Below are 13,226 nucleotides of genomic sequence, written 5' to 3'. Positions count from 1 at the left end.
CCAGAAGCCTTAAGCATCCATTGGGCACTGAGTCATTGAAAAGATCCAAAACATGTGTGCGTCATCACTTGGAGGAAAACTGAAAACTAGAGCGCACACCCTCTTAAGGAGAATGCGGCATGTGCATAAGCACTTATGAAAGCAAAAGAACCTCTAGTCTAATATTTACATAGTCATCAACACCCTCTTTAGAAGTAGGGCTTGAGATGAATCCCATTCACTGGGATTGGAAGAACTTTGCCATCAAGCTTGGAGAGATGAAATACATTGGCCTCCTTGCAACTAGTGATGACATATGGACCACTCTAGATAGCATCAAATTTGGAGTGTCGCCCAGCTTTGGCTTTGTCTGCATCCTACTTGAGAACTAGATCTCCCTCTTTGAAGACCCTATTAGTAGCCCTTTTGTCAAAAACCTTCTTGACCTGCTTTTGATGAGTCTTAAGTGTATGCATAGCCTGACTTCTAACCTCCTCCAGCTCCATTAGCTCAGCTAGTCTTACTGTCATGGTATCATTCTCTATCAATTCCAACTGATGTGCGAGTTCAAGAGAGGGTAACTCTAGAGAAGATGGGAATATTGCTTCCTTCGCATATACTAGCATGAAAGGGGAGTTACCAATCTCCCTCTTGGGTGTGATCCTATCAGCCCATAAGGCTGTCCTCAACTTAGTGTGCCATGCCCTTTGATTGTCTTCAATTGTCCTTTTAATTATCCTGATGAGGTTCTTGTTGGAAGATTCAGCTAAGCTCAGCTAAGCTGTTACCCTGAGGGTAATAGTTGGATGATGTCTTCAAGTATACACCATGCTTAACTACCCAAGAACTGATTTGGGTTCCAACAAATGCCCTCGCATTGTCTGATATGATGGTGGAGGGGACACCGAATCTTGTCACAATTCTCTCAACGAATTCCAACACTGAGGCCTCAGTGGCATCCCTCAATGCAACTGCCTCTGTCGACCTAGTGAAGTAATCTATTGCGGCCAAGATCCACTTATGGCCAGCACTAGAAGGTGGGTTTATCATGCCAATGAAGTCTAAACCCCATTGGGCGAACGATTGATCTAATTGGATGGGATGAAGAGGTAGGGCAACTAGTCTTTGTTTCCTAGAGAAGAGAGCACATTTCTTGCAATTCTTCACCCATCTATGTGAGTCACTGAATAAGGATGGCCAGTAATAACCAACCCTCATTATTTTGATAGCCATAGTCCTTGCAAAGAAGTGACCCCCTGAAGAGCCATCATGAAATTCAGAATTCTTCTAACAATCTGCTGACTTGGTTTTGCTCGATACATCTTAGTAAGACTCCATCGAAGTCTTTTCGGAAAAGAGTGCCATTCACTAAGACATAGGGAACGGACTGCAACCTGAAATGCCTTCTTTTGGTCCTGTCCAGACCTTGGGGGTATCTACCTTCCATTAAGAAGGTGGTCATGCCACCTACCCAACTGAATTGAGTGTTGTTGCTAGTTGGTTGATCCTCTTGTAACACAAGGGCGACCTCTGAAGTAGTCTCAGAAGATGAGACAAGCTGTTCGCATAAGCACCTGTCTCTTACAAGCTTGGCGATCTTGATGTTGATGTCGTACTCCATGACCTTGGTTATCCACCCAGCCCTCTTCTCACTGATATCCTTGTTTAGAAGGAAATCTTTGACACTTGCATGCAGAACTAAGAGCTGGATCCTGTTGTTGGACAACATGTGTCTGAACTTTTTTAATGCCCTTACAACAGTGAGGACCTGCTTCTCTACATAGCTATATTTAAGCTCATAGTCCTTTAGCCCCTCACTAAAGAAAGCAATAGGTTGCTCCAAATTGTCATCATTCAGCTGTGTTAGGACAGCTGAGATGCTGGATTCTCCTCCGAAGGTATAGAGGATAAAATCCCTTTCGTAATTAGGAGTGACAAGGGTAGGGGCCTGAGCAATTGCTTGCTTGATCTCTTCGAAACCGACCCTTCCCTCCTTGGTCCAACTGAAAGCCAAGTTTTTCTTCAACATTGAAGTGAGGGGTTTTACCATGGTGGCAAGGTTGGGAATGAACCTCCTCACAAAGTTGATCCTACAAAGGAAACTTTGCAATCCTTTCTTATGACTGGGGAGTGGAAGAGAAAGAATAGCCTCCACTTGCTTTGGATCAATGGTCAAAGCCTCCTTGGATATGATGTGTCCTAGCAATCTTCCTTGATCAGTAGCAAATACACACTTGCTAGGGTTCAAGGATAGACCATACTCCCTGCATTTCATGAAAACCTACTCAAGATGACCAAGATGGTCAGCTGCATGCTTCGAATAAACAGTTATGTCATCAAGGTATACAAACACAAATTTTGCTAATACACCCTTGAAAGCCATGTCCATTGCTCTTTGGAACGTGGTACCTGCATTGTTTAGCCCAAAGGGCATTTTACAATAAGCATAGGTACCCCACTTAGTAGTAAATGCAGTCCTGTATTGGTCTGATTCTTGGACCAAGATCTGATTGTAGCCTGAATACCCATCCAAGAATGAAAATCTTTTCGAGCCACTGACCTTTTGGAGAATCTGCTCCATAGAGGGAAGGGGATAGTGATCCTTGAGGGAGGCTCTATTGAGATCACTAAAGTCTACACATACCCTGATTTCCCCATTCTTCTTCCTTACAGGGACAAGGTTGGCCACCCAGGAGGAGTGCTTGATAGGGAAGATGATAGTGGCTTCTATCAGCTTGGTCAACTCCTTCCTCATTAGTGGCTCAATCTTGGGGTTTATTGGACTTTGCTTTTGTCTAACTGGCTTTGCATCCAAGTTTAGCTCTACAGTATGTTGGGCTAAGCTAGGGTCAAAACCTTTCAAGTCTTCATAGGTCCAAGCAACCATGTCATCATATTTTTGGCAAAGCTCAACAAAGGCCTCTTGCTCGGTGGAGGAACACACCTTGCCCAAGTTTAAGGACCTACCTTCGGCGACAACAACTGGCTTGTAATCACCCCTCTTTGCAGCCAAGTTCATCTTCTTCTTCAACTGATCATCCGAGTTGAAAATGCCTTCTAAGGTAACTAGACCTTTAGGCAACTTGTTGGAGTTGAGTTGCATGATTTGATCTCCATACTGGTCTTGCAAGTTAGGCTGATTTTTACCAGAAAACTCTGCTTCATTTTGCAAGAAGTTGACGATTTGCTGATCGCTTTTGAACACTTGCCAATTTACCTGATTGTTTGGGACAGCAGGCCTCACAACAAGCCTGATGTGTTGCTCCTTCTCACTTGCAACGTGCGCTGGTATGTCGAATTGAGCACCAACCGCTGCAAGCCTATCAACATGCTTGTTCTGACTTCTAGGAATGCTCTGGATATTGAAGGCCTCGAATCCTTCAATCAAATCCCAAACCCTGTGTTTGTATGATTTGAGTAGGTTGTTTTTTGCTACACTTTGGGCTCGGATGTGGTTAACAACCAACTCACTATCTCCAAATACTTGCAAAGATCTGATCTTTCTGCTTAGTGCAAGTTGGAGACCTTGGATCAAGGATTCATACTCAACGACATTGTTGGTGCAACCAAATTGAAGCCTAAAAGAGAAGAAATATTTCTCCTGCTCAGGAGAAACAAGCATCACACTGGCACTTGCACCATTCTTGTTTCTTGAACCATCAAAAAACATGTTCCATAACCCCTCTGAGTCTCCTTGTGTCTTGATGAGGTTAGGTATAGGAGTATCCTCTTCATGGATACAATAGGTGCCAAACCCAGTCTCTTCAGTCTCAACTAATGGATCAAACTGAAAAGCATTGGCCCATTCGTCCAACAAGCAATCAGGAACCTCTTGCAAAAGAGTGGCAGGCTCACGGACAGTACACTCCTCCCCCTCTTCATGCAAAGTGCAATTCATGTTTATAGGGCTGGGGGTGTAGGGCTCAATGTGGTTTTGGGCAATGGGCTTTCCCCTTATAGTGACCTTGGTACCATACCTTGTTCGAAATAGCATGTGGAACCAATCAGAAGGTAGGTACCCACCTATCTTGGCGGTGAAGTCTCTAGACAGGCAGATGGCAAAGAAGGCAGGGAGGTCGAGAATTGATACGTCTTGCAAGACAGTGCAACTAGGGCATGCATGCAAGATTAACTTCAAATTTTTTACCACCCCTACTGTCTTAATAGATGTGCCATCTAATTGGACCACCCCTTTGGTCATAGGTTCGTATTCTATGCCAAGAAGATCAGCTACCTTCTTAGGCATGACTGAGCTACTAGCTCCTGAATCTATCATGCAGTTGTGAACCAAATTATCTCCTATGATTAAGGAGAGATAGAAAGGGGGAGGCTTGCTGATCTTGCTTGAATCTTCCTCCTCCTTGGGTTGCACCAAATTGGTGGAGACTGCCTTTCCATTGACTGCTGCCTCATTACCTGACTGATCGACGTCCTTGAGTGCCTCCTTAAGCAAATCCCTTTGAAATGGGATTGAAAGGGCCTCCCACATAGTGACGTTGAGGTTGGCCTTCTTCATCTGATCAACTATGTTGAAAGGGACATCAACTGATTTTAGAGGACCCTTTGAGGCTACAAGGTCTACTTTTCCTCCTTGGACGACTTGTGCCTCTTCCTACCTCTTGCTCCCTTGCATGGTACTATGGCTTGTATCATGGGCGGCTACATTGGGTGTTGGAGCTTGGGCTGATGTTAAAGGTGAGGCAGCCTCCATGGCTCTCTTCTTTGACCTTGTATACTGCAGCATAGACTCACCATTTGTTTGGTTCAAACCACAGAATCTTGCCTCCTGCCAATTGACAAAGGCAGAATCCCCTTGTAAGTAAGCTTGAGTGCCAACACTAGGCTGATTTGGGTCATATTGCTGGCCAGAAGTTGTCGGCTCATCCTGCACCACTAAGGTTTGGACAAACCCTCCATTTTGGCATGCACCTTGGTTGTGTGGCTGATTGCATGGTTGACACCAATCTTGCTCTTGGGCAAGGTTATTTTGCATTGGAACTATCACCTTTGAGTTGCTTGCAGTTGTGGGGTTCACACTATTCAAAGGCCTGGCGTTGCTCCATTGGTTTTGCCCTTGAAAGGGTGGCCTATTCTGCTGATAGTTTTGATTTTGTGCCTGATAAGGTCTGCTATGCTGGGCTTGCTGCCTCTTTAGTGTCACCAACTCATTGCTAAAGTTTTGCAATAGAGCCTTGACCTCATGGAGCTCATTGGAGGACGTGGAGGGTGTGGATGGTTGACCTGCAGGTGCCATGGGGATAGGAGCCAAGGTGGGTTGTTGAGTAGGAGCTTTTGGGAAGAGAGGCATTGGAGCTATCTTCCTAGCCTGAATCAAACAATTTTCTGCTCTTATGGCTATGTCATATGTACCCGGTAGAGAGGCTTCACCCATTGATTGTACCATGACAGCTATATCGCTGTTGAGAGCTCTAAGATAATACAAGAAGGCATGATTTGGAGATGGCTTCACTAGAGCAGGAATTCTATTCCATGTCCTATGGAATCTGAAATTGAAATCTGCCATGAACTCATGGGGTGCCCTCTTGATCCTAGTCAACTGCTCCACAAGTGATAGGTGGTCACTTTTGTCTTTGAAATGGTTGCACAACCTCTCCCCCAATTCATCCCAATTGTGAATGGAGCTAGACGGTAGCCCTCTATACCACTGCAAAGCTTTGCCTTTCAAAGATGTGGCTAAGAGTCTGACAACAACATCATCCTAAGTGATATTATGGACGGAGCAAATGTTTGCAATGTCTTGAATGTGCTCAATGGGCATAGTAGCTGTTTCACCAGAGAAGTATGGTATACTCTTCAACGCAACCACTGGTATGTCATTCCATTGAGTCAAAATAAGGGGACTCCCCCCATTGAAGGTAACAAAAACTTGATTTCTTGCCATGTGAAACAATGGTCTATTGATATGAGTGGTGGGAGCTCTTGATAGTAATGGTCTTGTAAATGGAGGGGTAGAATGAGACCTTGGAGATGGAGTGTTTACAACCCTGACCTCCCTAATTGGTGATAATGAAGGTCTACCTCTTTCTAGAGCCTGAAGATGAGAGTTCTTCAAATTGGAAACTACCTCTAGAAGATGCCCTTGTATGAATTCTGGGCATGAAATCTGGAGCTGCAACAAGTCATGAGCAAGCAGACTGAACTGGTGAGCAAAGACTTCGGAACCTGGGGGTTCCGGAGTTGAGCACTTCAGAACTTCGGAACCTGGGGTTTCTGAAGTAGTGGACCTAGGAACTTCGGAACCCGGGGGTTCCGGGGTTGAGATGGCTTAGTGAGTTCAGAACCTGGAGACCTCAGGGTTCCGAAGTTAGCAACAAGTCATTTACAAGAGACTGGTCTTGTGAGCAAAGTCGCCAAGTGCTTGAAGATGACTGCCTCTAAAAGCTGACATGCCAAGAACAACACTGAATCCTTAGCATGTAAATCGAATGAAGTCCCACCGGGCGTGCCAAAAACTGTTATCACAAAAGCTTGCACCCTTCATGAGCTATCAACTCAACAACCTTGTGAAACATGGAAACAACCCCGAAGTGTGGAACCTTGCGCAAGGGGGTTGAATCTCCGAAGAAGGCCGACTTCCTTCTCAATCCAGGTGCAGGTGTTGAACCAACTCAACACTTCAAAACTAACTCCTAGGCCTATCCTAACAAATTAGAGAGGTAAAGGGGAGAGCAATGCTTGAAATAAAAGGAGGTGATGCACTAAGAAGAGATTATTCCTCTCCCTACCTGAAATGACACAAAAAATCAACTGAAACACCCAGGAGATGCACAAACTTTAGTTGTATGAGTGACCCCAATGCATGTATGAAGGTTAGAATTCACTGAATGCCAACAAGGGAGAAGGTTTCCCAAAAGTCACACTCAGAAATAAATTTAACACAGCATATATGAGAGAAGAACCACAAAACATACACCTATGATGAAGGTAAGGAAACATACACAACATACATAAGTTGAAAGTAGGCAGGGATGGTGGTTTCAATTAATTATAAGGCCAATGGCCAAACTTACATTTGCACAAATGCAAGATAAATACAAGAGAAGTGGGAGAGCATGGAATAGCTCAAGCCAGCAGGGAGAGAACCCTTTAAAATGAGGCTTAACAACCTTTATATAGAAAAATGGTTACAAGAGTGATCATGTACTTGACTTGTACATGCAAGCAACCTAGCCATACCCACAAAAGGCAATTTTAAGAAGGGTGGATTAACTGAACTTCCAAAGTTAGAGTATGTAGGCATGACATAAGTCACCACAACAAGCATGTTCTCACACCTCCCTTGATGGAAATCCTGCCAAAAACATTAAATGCACCCCTGTGGCTCCACGAAAGAAGGTGCATAAGTCACCAAAGTTGTCAGAGCATTTAAAGCTTTGAGTGTTGATCACGCCATCGGGAAGTGTTGCAAGCCAGAAGTAGTTTGGAAGACTTCGGAGACTTGGGTCGCCAAAGTTGGGGGAACTTCAGAGACCTAGGTCACCGAAGTTGGGGAAACTTCAGAGACCTAGGTCACCGAAGTTGGGGAGACTTAGCAACTTGGGAACTTCGGGGTTTCGGAGTTCCGGGGTAGAAGAACTAGGAACTTGGGAACCTGGGGGTTTTGGAGTTCTGGGGTTGAAGACTTAGGAACTTGGGGATTTCGGAGTTCCGGGGTAGAAGAACTAGGAACTTGGGAACCTGGGGGTTTCGGAGTTGAAGACTTAGGAACTTGGGAACCTGGGGGTTCCGGAGTTCTGAGGTAGAAGAACTAGGAACTTGGGAACCTGGGGGTTCTGGAGTTCCGGGGTAGAAGAACTAGGAACTTGGGAACCTGGGGGTTCCGAAGTTCCAGGATTGAAGACTTAGAAACTTGGGAACTTGGGGGTTCCAGAGTTCTGGGGTAGAAGGACTAGGAACTTGGGAACTTGGGGGTTTGGAGTTCCAGGGTTGAAGACTTAGGAACTTCCTTCTGACAAAACAACACTTCACACTTCATAATTCCATTGCTTTTCTCCTTGATCAACTGGGGCAGCGTTGGTCCATGGAACATATCTCTGATCGGTTCTCACTGATGGACCAAGGGTGTCATAAAATGACAACAGTTCTCATTAACAGTGTTCCCTCTGATTTTTTCAATGCCAAACGTGGTCTCTATTAGGGTGATTGTTCGTCATCATTCCTATTTCTCATTCTTGCTAAGGCCTTGAGTAGGAGTATGCAAAAGGAGGTCAAAGATGGTAATCTTAGAGGGCTGCAAGTTTCTCAAGGCACTAACAACATCACTCATGTTTAGTTTGTTGATGATAGTATGTTTTGAGGGTATAGTCATGTAGGTCTGGGTTTTCAAGAAAGTGCTGGTCAAGTATGAAAAAGCAGTTGGGCAAAGGTCAATGAGGCTAAATCGCATATCTTCCTCTTCCATGATTTGTGTCCTGCAAGTTTGTAGATTAAGAGGATACTAGGGTTTGATATTGATCATCTGCCTAGTAAATGCCTAGGGAAAGGCATGCCTCTTGTTTTTAGGAAGCTTTCGGTTGGTGAGTGGAGTAATGTTTGAAATAGAATACATAGTATGGTTGACTCTTGGAAGGGTCACCGGCTCTCCTTGGTAGGTAAAATTATGCTCAATAAAGCTTCTATATCCACTATCCCAAACTACACAATGTTAGTTTTTCAAATCTAGCAAGGTGGCAAGGGTTGTAGAAGATGTGAAGAGAAGCTTTTTATGGTGAGGTGTGAAGATAATTTAAAATTTGGTGAAATGGGATGTGATATGCAAGCTTGTCAAAGTAGGGTGGCTAGGGGGCTGGGATTCGTAAATGCAAGAATGAATATTGCCCTTGGTGCCAAGTTGATTTGGAGAGTTTATGAAGAGAAGAATAAATTGTGGAGCAAAATCTTACAAGCCAAATATCTTCAGACTAACATTGAATTTCTATTTGAGAAGAATATCCTTCTTCCTTAGGGGTCCAGTATTTGGAAATTCCTTAGTCACTATAGAAGTATCATTATGCTTGATTTGAGATGGTGCCTAGGTGATGGTAGGAAAATAAATTTTTGGTAGAATATGTGGCTTGATTGCGGGCCTCTCAAGGACATTCCCCGTTTTTGGCCCTTAGCTTCTCACTTTGAGGACATTGTGGGTGATTACTAGGAGGGCTCTTGTCCCAATAGGTGTTGGAAGGCTCTTACTGCCCCTATGGTTGAGCTAAAGAGTGCTTGTGATGATATCTAGGTTGAGGTGGCTAAGTGGCCTATTTGTGGCCCTGAAGAGGAGGATAGATTAGTTTGGGGTGACAATAGCACTGGTCAAGTTATGGTTAGGGAGGCTTTCTATAAATACTATTGTAGCATTGATATTGCTGGCCAGGTATATAGTACAATGTGGTTCAAATGTGGTGTCCCTAAAATCTTATGTATCGTTTGAAAGAGAAGGGCTCTTATTTGGAATAGGTTGAGAGTTTTTAGCAGATTTGGGCCCTCGAGATGTGTATTGTGTGAGATCAAGGAGGAAGACAATGATCATTTGTTCCTTCATTGTAGTTTTGCTTGGCTGAAATATTCCACCCCTTGGTAGAATATTTACTAACCGAGACTGCTTGTTGTATTTTGTTTGAAGGATTTTGAATTGTCTAGTTTTTTCTTGGAATTTTCTGAATATGGATGTAAGACTGGAAAATAATAGTAAACACAACACCAACCATAGAATGCAAGAAATAATAATCTAAACTCACAATACTGAATTATCGATGAAGGATGAGTACATCCAGCATACCTGGAATGCGCAAATGATTTTATTGTTGCAACTGGGGTTTGTCTTATCAAAAAGCAGCATACATCAACTCTGTGAATTGCCTGGAAGGCGGCAATTTGCTGCCAATAAATTCAATAAATTTTGCTGATGACTCTTCAATCCTAGCTGCCCTAAATGAGGGAGAAATAATGCCAAAAGCTGGGCGAATTCCTCCAAGAATAAAATCACAGCCTCTCCAATGCTGTACGGCCTGGCTAAGGAGACATGGTATGGCTTCTATGATAGCTGCTGCCCCTCCAAGAATGATCTCTGGCAGAAGTGATCAATATTCCCCCTTACTCTGGATAGATTGGACAAACATATCTGAAAACCTTGGAAATTCTTCTCCAATATGCACACTGTTGATCCTTGAATGGAACCAATCGATCAATGGCAATTCTCAGCTGGTATCTCACAACCTCAGAATGCACAACTTTGAAGCAGCTACACTCTCCAAAGAAATCAAAGACTGAAACCCTTGGTTTCTCTCTTCTTAGACAATTTTCTCCAAATGCCAAAGTGTAAAATGGTTAAAAATGATTCATTAATGCCCTTTTATATCTTCTCCAATATGGCTCGATTTCCCAAAAAGCATTTAACGTTTCATTTAATTTATTAAATGCTTCACTTAGGCCATTTAAATAAATATAAAGTGGACGCCCAACGCTATATATTAATATTTGACTTTATTTCATTAAATGTCCCTTAAAATATAAAGTTAAAAATATTAATCATTAATATTCACTTATAATTAATTATTATTAAAGTATAACTTTAATAATAATTATAATATCATAACTCCCAATTTAATCATTATTTTTCAATTCTGTGAACACCATTGAGAAGTCCATTGTGTACTCTGCATAACTGGATGCCTTACTAAAAATAGTAAGGTTGGCCTCTATCAACCCCATGACTTACTATAAATAGTAAGTACCCTCAAACGAAGCTAGAAACACTTGAATACATGAGATTTCTTGCCCAAAACAATTTGATCAAGGCAATGATACTAAAAATTGGTCAATATGCGATGTTTCCAGGTGTTGTAGCTGTGGCCGGTGAACTTCTGATTGTGTTCCAACATGATGTTGGTCAAAGATGCCATCACGAAAACCTAGAGTGGAATTCGAGGCACGCATCCCAATGCACAAATTTTGAGGTTTGGGAGAAACCCATAAATTAATCTGAAAACCTAGAGTGGAATTCGAGGCACGCATCCCAATAGCAGCTGCAAAAATTAATCTGAAAACCTAGAGTGGAATTCGAGGCACACATCCCAATGCACAAATTTTGAGGTTTGGGAGAAACCCATAAATTAAAATTTTCTGCAAATTTAAACCTAAAATTTTTCCTGAAAATAATTAGAAAAAAATAATAATTTGCAGAAAATAAATACCTCAGATTTTATTTTTTGTAAAAAAAACCAAAAAAAGACAGTTTTTTTTTATTTTTTTAAAACGTAAAAATAAATTCATAGGGCAAAACCCTAGCTGTAGAAAAACGCGGATGTGAAACCCTAGGCAATGTGCTGAAGAAGACCCAGAAAAATCGCATAAAATGTTGAAGACAGAGAAATCCGTAGACCCAAAACCGCGGGTATGGAAACCCCCAAAATTCGTGAAATGAAAATCTCAAGTTCAGGAAAAAAACGCAAAAACTTTGCAAAAAATTGTCAGAAATCGCAAAAAACCGTCGTGGAAATTGCAGAAATCGCGAGCAAGTCTTGTTGTCGCCGGAAAAATACTAGATCGCGAAAAATGTGGGTGTTAAAAAATCGTCACCCAAAAAAAATGCGACCAAAAATATTTGCAGAGGTCGCAGTTTAGAATCGCACCGAAAAACGCGGGTGGAGCCCAAAACTTGCAGGCCAAAAGAAACCCGCGATGCCCTAAACGCAACGCGGCTGTGTTTTTTTTTTTCTGACCTGCAAAAATGCAAACCCTGCAAACATAAATCACTCATGAACAATGCTGCCGTAATATCCAATGCAAACAATCCCTAGTCTTCTGAAAAACTTCGCCTAGAAAAGAGATTTTTTTTTAATTTTCATGCTTTGATACCATGAAAATTAATTGGATAATTTTTTGAACGATATACACACGTATATATAGAGTTTACAACACGACGTTCTAAATTAAAAAACAGTCGTTTAAGTGAAAACTAAAAAGCTAAAAAGCTTAAAATGCTAAATAATAAAAAGCTAACTATGCGTCTTTAATAAAGAAGCAATAGTTTCACTTAATAAACTAAAAAAGCTAAAAAGCTAAATGACCATTAATAAAAGAATAAATATAACTAAGTAAAATATAATTAAATATTCTAATAAAAAGAACCCAAGGGTCTGGAGAAGAAGAACACCGCCAACTGCCACCTGCCACTTGAAGAGCTCATGAATGCTCAAACTGGACCCGCAAAACACCACATTAGCCTACGAGGATCAATGATAGGCTAATCCCCTGCTATTTCTAACATATCATGGAGAAGGGGACATTACATTGGCACCTTTGGACTAGTTTCCTTGCTAGGTGGGGGCTCTCTTGGGCCTCACCAAAAAACTTACCCAGGCTTTTGGAGAGTTGGGATTTCAAGGTCTGCAGCCCTGGCCTGATGTTAGATTGGAGAGCGGCTCCAACAATTATTGTTTGGAACCTTTCGTTAGAAAGGAATCAAAGTGTTCCAAGATTCCAAGAAATCAATAGATAGAGTTTGTAACTTAGTTGAAAGCTCAATTGACAAGATTGGGGATATTCAAAAGGACAAAGACTGGTCAAACAGAGCTCATGAACGAGTTTGGGGGGATGCTTGGCCTCGCTTTTGTTGGCTGGATCCCTCCCTTGCTCCTGGTCCTCTTTGCTCAAGTTGTGTGTTGTGGCTTCCCCCGGATGCTGGCTAGATTAAATTCAACTTCGATGGTGCAACTAAGAGCAACCCTGGAAAGGTTGGTGGTGGGGGAGTTTTGAGAGACAACCATGGTTAGCTTGTTGGTATGTTTGAGGCTCGAGGTTTGTTGTGGGGCTTGAAGATTGCTAGGCAAAAAGGGTGGAAGAAATTATAAATTGAGGGTGACTCCAGTCTGATTTTTGAAACCTTGAAGGGAAGAGAAGTGCAGAACTAGATATTGGAAGCTATTATCAATCGGATTAAATGGATGGTCAAGGAGTTCGAGGAAGTTAAGCTTTCTCACATTAAAAGAGTTGGGAATCAGGTAGTAGATTGGGCCACAAATGTTGGTGTCACTTTGAAGAATATTAATGGTGTTCCAGACAAATTATGGTGGAGAGACTTCCCCATGATGCGATCAGACTGAGGTCTGGTATGTTTTGTCTGATCAGGCTTTGTCTCTAGTTGCTCTGTTTGTGCGCATTTTGGCCACCTCTGCTTTGTTCTCTTCATGTCTAGGGTGATCAGGCCATCTAGTTTCTTTGCCTGCAACGGTGCCTATGCCTTGGGCTTT

General features: G+C 42.4%; 1 protein-coding gene across 4 annotated transcripts in view; it reads left to right on the top strand.

Annotated features, from left to right (window-relative positions):
• The window catches only part of LOC131033740 (peptide deformylase 1B, chloroplastic/mitochondrial), a 228,012-nt gene that overhangs the window by 145,892 nt on the left and 68,894 nt on the right, over positions 1-13,226 (top strand). The gene's annotated exons all lie outside the window — the stretch shown is intronic.

This window comes from Cryptomeria japonica, chromosome 4 (genome assembly GCF_030272615.1).
Source record: "Cryptomeria japonica chromosome 4, Sugi_1.0, whole genome shotgun sequence".
Taxonomy (NCBI): Eukaryota; Viridiplantae; Streptophyta; class Pinopsida; order Cupressales; family Cupressaceae; genus Cryptomeria; species Cryptomeria japonica.
Note: the sequence above shows the minus strand (reverse complement) of the source record. Positions and strands in the feature narration are given on the sequence as shown.